Source organism: Meles meles, chromosome 14 (assembly GCF_922984935.1).
Source record: "Meles meles chromosome 14, mMelMel3.1 paternal haplotype, whole genome shotgun sequence".
NCBI classification, from domain to species: domain Eukaryota; kingdom Metazoa; phylum Chordata; class Mammalia; order Carnivora; family Mustelidae; genus Meles; species Meles meles.
Window position 1 is genome coordinate 56,499,159 of NC_060079.1, and position 11,291 is coordinate 56,510,449.

Below are 11,291 nucleotides of genomic sequence, written 5' to 3' on the forward strand. Positions count from 1 at the left end.
TTTTACATATTTTTAATGAGGCTACTAGAAAATTGGACATTACACATGTGGTTCACATATGTAGCATTCATCTTATTTCTCTTGGACATGGAAAATCCATGAAATACAGTGTCCCTTTTTTTTTTTTATTTGAAAGGATTCATTTTCTTGTTAAAGCCATAACTACAATCCAATGTCTTGGCCATTGCCATTCTTCATTTTCTAGATGAGGAAACTCAGGGGTTATGAAACATGCTCTAGGTTGTACAAACAGTAATTGGTGAAACCAGGTCTGCCTCACACCCAAATCCATGTTTTGTGTCAACCTTGTTCAAGCATCTCTCTTTCATATTCTGCTGAGGTGATCTCTTAACTTAGACATGTGTGAAATGTGCTTAGAACAACTGAATATTCTGTAAAAACTGAAACACACAATTTGTTAAACATACTTAAAACAACTACAAACAACACACAGACTAGCCAGGGTATATGGTCTGCCAGTGTTTTCTGCAAACTTCTTCTCACAGGCATTTAGGATGGACAGAACTGATGGACATGTGGAGTCTAGTTTAAGCATTCCAGACATTCCAGGCATTTCCCTGGCCACATTATTTATTCTTCATAGCGACTCTTAGAGGTGAGATAGCCTCATAATGGTTAAGGGATTTATTTGCTATCTCAGAGCTAGCTGGTCAGTAAAAAAACCAAGACAGAACTCAAAACTGGTTTCTTTTCCCATGCCATACTGCTTTTGGTTCACCTTTTAATTCAAGCCTAACTTTTTGGCAGCTGGTCTAAACTCTGTGTTACCAGCTGCTCTGCTTCCAAAACACATTCTAGTCCATGACCCAGACTGATTGAGGGTAGGGCCTGCCTGATAAAGAGAGGATATAGCCATAGCTTCCCTACATGTGGGTAAGATACAAGAATCAAATTTCCCTTGTTAACACCTGTGGTGTTCATAGAGATGGAAGAAAATAATAAATCTAGTGTCTTGATGGAATACAAAGGTGAGAAACAAAGCAAATTATTCACATTGGAATTCAAATTTCAGAGACTAGATTAAAAATGAGAGCTAAGATTTAAAGTCAAAATAGAAGAAACCAGAGAAGCCAATGATACCTAGAAGTAGAGGTTTGAGGAATTCTTCAGGCAGTAGGCAGAAATCTGGGACCACGTTAACGAGCTTTCCTGGCTGACCTGAATGGACATTTAGGGTATACCTAACCAAAGATGAGTCTCAAATGAAATCAACCTCGGTTCATGCTTGTCCATACCATTCATGGTGGGCTCATCAGTGCCTATAGCAGAGCTAAGACAACAGAAAGAAAGAATTTTCAATTTATGTTTTGTAAATAGTGTAATTCTGGATTGACTATTCAGTTTTTGCTTTTTCATAAGGTTCCTAATTCTGGGCATTTCAGTTCCCAGATTTCAGGAAGTGCTAGAAATTTAATTGTGCTCTCATTGCTGCCCATGGCAATGCCAGTGGTTGATGTGATGTGCCAGTGGCAATGCTCCATGGTTGATGTGACTTGGAGAGGTTTCCATCTGGCCTTCTGAATCTCTGCCTGACTTCTGAGGCCACACTGTTGATCACTCTGCTGTCACATGGGGCCTGTAGATAGGAGAAGGAAATAAGGCTTTGAAGATCAGGTGGGATCAGAGTGAAGAAAGATACATTTTCCAGGATAAAGAGTCTGCCATTTATTCTCAAGGCAATGGAGGAAACTCAAAATTGTATGGACAGTGAAGTGGCATATCAAAGTGTGATTTATAGTGATTCATTTCAAGTTTCAGTGAATTTGTTTTGACTGCTCCTAACTATATTGTGTCCATTACTAAAATTTAATTCTTGCTGTGGTTACCTGTCACATATTACCAAATACATGGTAATTTCATTGAAAGTACAAAATTAAAGAATTTTCAGATTATTCATTTATACTCTTCTTTTGGGGAAAGTTTAAAATGCATGAAAGCTATAAAGTTATTACTAGAAAATATTAAACTAGAATTATTCATATGTTCTATATTTTCTTTTGTAAAAACAAAAAAAAATACTTTATTTTTTTATAACTGTTTTAAGGTCCTATCAAAATGGAGAGGAAGGTATAGACGTTTCCCATACTTCCCCTATCCCCACACAGCCCCCCTTTATTAATATCCCCCACCAGAATAGGACATTTATTATAATTACTAAACCTACACTGATATGTCCTATATTTTCTTTTTTTTAAAAGATTTTATTTATTTATTTGAGAGAGAGACAGAGAGAATGAGAGAGAGAGAGAGCACGTGAGAAGAGAGAGGTGAGCAGGAGAAGCAGACTCTGTGCTGAGCAGGGAGCCCGTTGCGGGACTCGATCCTAGGACTCGATCCAGGATCATGACCTGAGCCGAAGGCAGTCACTTAACCAACTGAGCCACCCAGGCGCCATGTCCTATATTTTCTATCAGTTGATCAAAGCACTTGCTATTGCTTCCAAGAGTTAAAAAGATAATTGAAATAAGCCAATTCTACTATTGAAAACTTTCACATATTCTATGTAGATAACTTTGTCTAAGTTTGTGTTACTGCATACCATGTTCAAACAATAATAGGGTAGTAAGTGAAATAGAAAGTTCTAAGATTTTTATGGCAGACTTTTCCCTATGAAATTTTAAAGAAATGTCAAGCACATTAAACCAAATAACCACTGAAATGTGTACATGCAAGTCTTCCAGACTTCAAAAATATAATGTTTTTAGACAGGCTTTTTTGTGTGGTTGTTCTGAATCTTCTTGGCATTTATAACAAATATCAGGCTCAAAAAAATGTCAGTTTCATTATAATAAGAGCCAACATTTACTGAGCCTATATTGTGATCCAGGCTTTGTTTATTCGTTCATTCATTCGTCTCACAAATATTTGCTGAAGATCTAATAGATGCTAGACCACTATTAGCAATATTCTAAATGCTAGGTATGCAGCACTGAATAAGACAAATATCTTGACATCATGAAACTTTTACCTAGTAGGAAAGGCATATTTGTCCATCTTGTTTGGGGCATTTTTAATACATGAGGTAGTATTATGTATTTTCTGCTGATGAGAATAATAGAACCAATGATGATGAAGGAGAGAAGATAATTGGGGGCCTTGACTAAGTGAGAAGGGAAGGAAATAGAGCACACATATATTTATCTGACTTTATAACGTATGTCCCTTCCTTTCTACCATAACGTCTTAATACACATCCACATCCTGTGTGTGTGGGTGTGGGTGTGTATCTTCACCTTCCTTGGTATTTTATGCATATACGTATACAAATATATACACGTATTCATGTATATATATGAGTAGAGTGCCATGGAGGTTAAAAACAGAATTGTTTAGCATCTTGTTCAAGAGGGATGCTTAGTAAATTAAGCATAACTGTTTTAAATGCAAGTGGAGTAATTTTAAGCAGAATATTAGAATGGATAAATATGTAATATACACGTTAGACATTTATATATAACACACACATTGTATGTAACATACTCATTTGAATTTATACATAACGATGGGAATATATTTGTTTGTTGTTTTTTTTTTAAGATTTTATTTATTTGACAGAGGGAAATCACAAGAGAGGCAGGCAGAGAGAGAGGAAGGGAAGCAGGCTCTCCGCTGAGCAGAGAGCCTGATGCGGGACTCAATCCCGGGACCCTGAGATCGTGACCTGAGCCGAAGGCAGCGGCTTAACCCACTGAGCCACCCAGGCGCCCCTATATTTGTTTTTTAAAGTCATCAAAATTTTATAGTTATCTTTATGCTACCTAGAGATGAAGATTTAAGAAAATTTCACATTTTCCAGGTAATAAACGGCAGTACTGATCTGGATCCCTTGATACCAGGAAAGCTTTTTTACAGGATTAAATGGGATTACCATCACTAGGCCCACAGGGTGTTTGGTTTTGAATTAAAATATAGAAACCTTATTAACAAAATTTACATTCCTGCCCTAAGCTTAATCTAATTTTGCTGATGTCATGGCCTCTAATAGACAACAGTACTATAGAATGGCATATGCCTCGTAACCCACCTCTGTCATCGTAATCAGAAGCTGATCACTACAGAGGAAAAACAGATGCATGAATTTTAAACTGGTCATCACGTGCACATTTAAAAAAAAAGTATTACAAGCCTATATTTTATTTATGAAAACATTAAATGTTATATTACTACCAAAACATTTGTAGTACCCGGAAATTTATTCTAAAATGGAGAGTTTCCTTTTGCTCTTTGCCCAAGTATTGTTCTGTAGCTGACTGTCCTATTTCCCAAGACCAGTGACAGCATCTTCATTCTCTAACAGAAACAATTTACCTGGACCCTCTGCCGACAAGGCCTTAACCCCAAGGAATTGCTTTAATTGGCAACAGGCTTTGTGAGGAGGCACTGGGGCCTCGGTTTTCCACCTTCTCCCACAGGGAATTCCTTTCACTGTCATTTACAGGAGTCTGGACAGAAAGGGTGGGTCTTCAAAGTGAAATATGGAAATAAGTTATTTTGAGACATTCTCATGATCCATTCTTAAATAGTCCCTGCAAATTCTTTACTTATATATAAATATATATAAATATATAAATGATCAAACAAATGAAGTAATTGAAGCCAGGGAGGGAGGCCATGTTATTGAGTCCAACATGTATTTACATGTATTTAAGAACTTACATGTATTTAAGAACTGCAGAATGATATGCTGATGGTCATAGTCCCAAAGTCAAGGACAATACATTAATTTTGCAATCATATCAAATTGTTGTATATTCTGATGAAGAAAATATTCTCATACAGGATATTCTTTAAGTTTCACAAATTTACCTACCTGAAATTTTCTACAGTAGCATCCTAACTTTGTTTTCAGATCCAGGAAAAACAAGATGGAAGACCATATCCTTGGCTTGTTTATTCTCTAGGAAAGAGGATAGTTTTATATACTTTACTCTCAATTTATGGCAGACAGACAATTCAACATGTTTTTTTTTTTAGTATAAAAAACTGGAAGTGTATATGTGCACTACGAAAGAAGCAATTCTACCTAAAGCATGAGCACCACATGACCAAATCCTTTGGAGGTAATATATAATGTCTGGATCTCAATGGAAAATTTGGAAGATAATTATTAAGATTAAAATATCTAAAAATTGGGAAGGGAAGGATTCTGCCAACTTTAGTTCCACCACAGATAGGCTTTGCCTTTAGCTGACACAGAGAGAGAGAGAGAATAGGAGGTTACAGAAAAATTTGCTCTGGAAGGCTAAGGCAACTCCAGCTTACCCTGACATTACAGAAAATTCTGTCCAAAAGAAATAGAATGCAATTTATAAATGTAAGTCACACATATCATTTTAAATGTTCAAGTAGCCCTTTCTAAAAAGAAATAAAGTTAATTTTAATCAAATATTTTATTTAACCCAATAAATCTAAAATATTATCATTTGAACATAAAATCAATAAAACAGTATTGAGATGTTTGCATTTTTTTTCATATTAAGTCTTCAAAATACATTCTGTATTTACACTCAACATCTCAATTTGGGCTAGCATCTTTCAAGGAAGGGCTCAGTAGCCTCACGTGGCCAGTGGCTACCATTACGGATAGCAGTTTTAGAGCACGAATACACACGAAGACTTTCTCATTTTGTTCTTAGTTTTCTTTCTTCTTTCCTTCTTTTCTTCCCTCCCTTTCCTTCTTCTCTTCCCCTTTGTTTCTCTTCCTTTCTCTCCCTCTCTCTCTCTCTCTCTCTCTCTCTCTCTCTCTCTTCTTCCGAGTCTGTGCATGCTCTGTACTTTGGCTACAATAGTGAGCAATACAGGCCTAAATCCTAAATCATAAAAACGCTGCCTTCTTTCAAAAAAACATTAAAAGCACGATTCAAACATGCATAAAATAGTATACACTAGTTAAAATTCAGACACAAATATGGCTACAAGCTTTCTGGCAGCTGAGAGAAAGTGACAAGCATTATCAGTTACACAATTCACAGTATACATGGTTCAGAGTCACAAAGATAAACTCAAACAAGTTTCTTCAGAGGAGAACGATTCTCCTCTGACTTCATCAATCTGAAGCCTTATAAACAAGCCAAAGTATGAGTATAAAATGGTAGACTTCTCTATAAAGTGTGCACGTGGTGATTTTCAGAATAACTTGGAGAAATAAGACTGCAGATCTTCAGTTCTATAACATGCAAGAAACCATTACCATTTATGGCTCACATGATACCCATGGAAAACACTGATCTTTGTAAAATGACTTGGATTCTGAGAAAAAATTGTTTAATGAAACCATTATTATTGTTTTATTATTACATACCTTTTATTCAATTCAAATTCCTGAACAGTTGGTTGACTTTCTTTGTTATAGATAAGAAAACCAGGAGATTATCACCTAGAACAGCAGTATTACAGAGCTAAAACCAAGTCTTGTGAACAGAAGATCATGAAAATCCATTAAAAACTTAACACAAAAGAAACACAGTGTTTTTTATCATCAATAAGCAAATATAGATGGGGCGCCTGGGTGGCTCAGTGGGTTAAAGCCTCTGCCTTCAGCTCAGGTCATGATCCCAGGGTCCTGGGATCAAGCTCCGCATCAGGCTCTCTGCTTGGCGGGGAGCCTGCTTCCCCCTCTCTCTCTGCCTGCTTCTCTGCCTACTTGTGATCTCTCTGTCAAATACATAAATAGATTAAATATTAGATTAAAAAATATTAGATTAAAAAAATAAGCAAATATAGAGAGCAAATTTCATTTAAACATCACCAATCCCACAAAGTATGAAGAACCCACAAAAAGAAAAGTGCCTTGCACTGAGGCTCTTTAAGAACTGAAATTCTTTTTTTTTTTTTTTATGTGACACAAAGGGGTAGATTCATATGGACTTGACCATAAAAAGTACTGAAAATATCTTTTGCCACATAATTTATTTATGCTAGAGGAGTATCATTTTAAGTAGAATACTTAAATTTCCAAACAAATTGTATTAACATTGATATCTCTAATCGGCTAACTGAGGTTAAATAGGCAACTGCCTTACAATGCAGAGCTACCTTGGGAGTGGGATTGTGCTTCTCTTTAATATAGAAGGATTTCAAATAGGTAATCCTCTCAATCTCTCAAAAGGAACAACTTTAAGATTTTAATGGATCTGAAGGTCCACAAAATGTGGCCAATCACATCAGGCTCCCCTACCAACCTCCCTTCATACAAACACACAATAGATAATGGTATACTGTACATCAACTATAGTTTCATCTAAAGGTGAGTGGGACAAGGGAAAAGAATTCAGTGCATTATATAGTTTTTTAAAAAGGGTATTGATATCTTGCCACCATTATGTTCACTAGAAGACACAACTAAAATATCAAGGGTCCCTCAAGACTAAATGAAATGGCTAAAGATGTATGTATTGATTTCTAAAGAAATATTACCAAGACACTGGAATAATAACTCACCACCCTCATAATTGAAAGGGTCCTGGCTCTCTCTAAAACAGATAGAACTTCAGAATACACATGATGTTAAAACTATCTCATGATGTGCTGTGGAATGTGCTTGAATTGGGGAGGGAGGAGAAAAATGATTCAGACATTTAACTTGAACCAAATCTATTCTTTACCTTTTCTCTTATTGTTGATCTGTTATTTATTTCTCTTAAAACAAAAATTGTAATTAATTACTTTGAAATCCAGTGTGGAGCTGTAATCACCATCCATCATCTTAGGTTGACATACAGTGCATTTATGCACTGAAAGCTTTCTAAATATACATGCAGGATGGGGATATAGAGACCCAGGTACATAGGAAAATCTCCACCCACCCTTCAGGGAATTAGAATTTTTTTTCTCTCCAATAATAGGAACATGTGCAGTGACATATTCTTTTTTCTTTTTCGTTGACAATTGTCTCCCTTTTCTGTAGATCCTAATGGTGAAATAATGGATCCTGCCAACCATTATGAGCTTAGACCCATCTGGGGACCCATAACTTTTATTGTGGTCCATTATCTGGCCATTAGAGGCCACAAGTGTCCTCAGCACAATGTTACACATTGTGCTGAGGGAAAGGTGTGGAAACTGTGGAGGCAGCAGGTTTTTTCTAGTATCTGAAGCCATGGAAACTCCAAAACTTCCTATATTGCGACCATTCATTTTCCTTATGCTGAAAATTTTATAGTGTATCCTTCTTGGATGAAGTTTCCTTATCCAGCCCTGCCAGAAAACCAAATATTCCACCCAGTACTGGCATGAAACATCCTTGTTTTCTTTTTCTAGGAGTGAGCAGTCCTGATGCTAAGAGGGTTGGTTATATCTATTTAGCTCAGAAAACAATATGCTCTGATTGTAGAGAATATTTACTCCCATTAATCATACCTTAGGTGCAAAAGTGACAAAGGGGATGCCTTGGTCTTCTCGAGAGCAGCGCCAACCACACATGGTCTGCCTAAAGGAGGAAGACTGCTGCAAAGATAGGAGACATGCAAGCAACAGGAAGTGAAGCCTCCTGTCTATGTGAGTCTCCTTACTGAAAGAAAGAAAGTACATCATTTTCATTCCTGCCCCCTCTGTTAGCTACTGGCAAAAGCTTTGGTATGCCCACTCATCACCTATGTCATCATTACTTCCTATTTGTGTTACCCCTTTGATAACATCCCATACTTTGATTAATTTACAAAGAAGCATAGTTCAAGATGGTTTATGTATTTGCTGCCCACTGTGGCCCATCTTGCTTTCAGAGGGCAGAAATTGTATTTCCTGGGCCCAATAGAGAGGGTGTGGAGCCCAGAAGAGGGCAAGTGCTTCATAAGTAATATAGTAAAAGCTTCCCACTTCCCTTGTCATCCAGCTCCCAATCCTCTCATCATTTTGAAAAGCTTTATGGCTGGTTATCCCCACCTTAATTCTTGCATCAGATTCTACATCTTCCATTAACAGTAGCATCGGTGGGAGGTCTTTAGGTTAAGCCTGTCTCTACAGCACCCTGACCTGAGGGCAAAGAGACCATTACTGAGGCTGCTGTAATGGTTTTCTCCTGGTGTCTGTGAGTCTAAAAGTCGGGAAGCTTAATTAGGAAAGGCCAACAGATCACGCCATAGAATTCCCCGAAGTGGATAATTTGTGTGTTTACTGACAAACACCATCTATACAGCAATGGCTATTCAACAATATTTAACCAGCCATGTTTACTAGGCACTTACTATGTGCTACACCTTGTTCTAGATGTCAAGAGTACTATGTTAAATAAGACAGATGAAAACTCCTACTCTCCAAGTGTTTTATTCTAGTGAAAAAAAGCAGAAAAAATATAAATAATCAGGCAATAAAATATCAAACAATTGCTATAAAGAGAATAGAAATATCCTGTTGGTAGCTGGCCAACATATATTAGGTGATTAGGAAAGGCCCATCTCTGAGATGCTGACATTTACTCTAAGAAGCAAGTTGTCATGAGAGATCTGGAAGTGAACATTGCATGGAAGGAAGCTGGAGCAAAGGCCCCAGGCCTCCACAAGTGTAATGTCCTCAAGGAATGGAGGGAAGTGCAGTGTGGCCAGAAAGGAGTGAACAGACATGGAGGCTGAGGAGGAGCAATTAGTGAAATGGGAAGAGAAGGGGGTGGGGTCATTCCAGAAGAGGGTAGCCAGGAGGTCAGATGCCAGACATGGTATGGGTTTTATTTACACCTTAATATAACAAAAAGCCTTGAAAGTTTTTAATCAAGGTTGAGGGGTATTTTGGTAATTGTTTTCTAAAAAGAGTAGTCAAGCCACCTTGTGGAAGATTACTTATGTGGAAGGGGGTGGAGTTAAGAGTGGCATGAGGAGGATAAAAAAGATATGGTATATATATACACATATACATATACAGTGGAATACTCCTCAGCCACGAAAAAGAATGAAGTCTTGCCATTTGCAATGACATAGATAGAACCTGAGAGTGTTACCTTAAGTGAAACAAGTTAGTCAGAGAAAGACAAATACCATATGATTTCACTCATATGTGGAATTTGAGAAACAGAATAGTGAACAAAGGGGGAAAAAAGAGACAGACCGAAAAACCAAACTCTTAAACACAGAGAACAAACTGGTGGTTACCAGAGGTGAATTAGTATGGGAGGAATGGGTGAAACAGGAGAAGGGGATTAAGAATACACATACTGTGATGAGCACTGAGTCAGGTATAGAATTGTTGAATCACTATATTGTATTCCTGAAACTAATATAATGCTATATGTTCATTATACTTGAATAAAAATAATGACAATCTAAAAAAAAAAAAACAAAAACGGTGGCATAAGGAGTCATGAGAGAATTACAATATTCCAGGCACTGTTAAACTCATCCTGCTTGAATTGGGGTAGAAATGATAACGAGGGGGAAAAATGTCTCTACTTTTCTCTACATTCAGGATATACTTGAGCTATAGAATTAAAAGAACTTGCCAAGGTTTTAGTAGTGGATATGGTAAGAGAAACAAAAAACCAGGTATGATTCATCTCTAACAACTTCGTAAACAGTTCACTGAGCTGAGGGGAAGCTTGGGGGTGTGAACCGGGTGTTCTTTAGGGCCATGTGAAGTCTGACTTTTCTCTTAGACATCCTGTGGAAGATGTCAAGTAATAATAATAGGTAAATGATTCTGGAAAGAGAATAGGGCTTTAAACAGATTTGAGCTTTAAAGGTATTAAAAAGAAGAGATTCTGGAGCCAAATCCTTGATCTTTCCAACCTTCAGAGTAGAAGGAACCAGAAATGGAGGCTAAGAAGGAGAGATTGATGGAGTAGGAAGAAAGCTAGGGGTATGTGTTATCACAGTAGAAGATCCAAGGAGCTCCCCACATGCGTTTCAGGCATAGATGCCGGCAGCTAAAGCAGATTATTTATGTGCCCCACTGGCCCACGCGCAGAATTCTCTGGTTTTGTATATTATTCCTAGGTGCAGCAGTAAGCACATTGACATATCCATTCATTTTAAGTATCGTACACCTGGCCTGGCTCCTTTTTCTTCTTCAGGAAACGTCGAAGTAAAAAGCTTTTTGAATAAGGGCTTTCCCAAATGGCATGTTTCCCCAATGCAAGTTGCTGAAGTTTGGGGATGAAGGCACATTTGTCATGGCCCGTCGGCCCTTTCTCCATTTCAGACTCAGTTGTTCCACCACCATACACAGTGTCGTTGTGTGTACATATCTGTTGGGCAAATGCCCGTGCTGCCTAATAAAACACCAACACCGTTACAGCAATTACATTTGGTGAGAGCATTGTTAAGAAAAGGAATGCCCTGGAACGT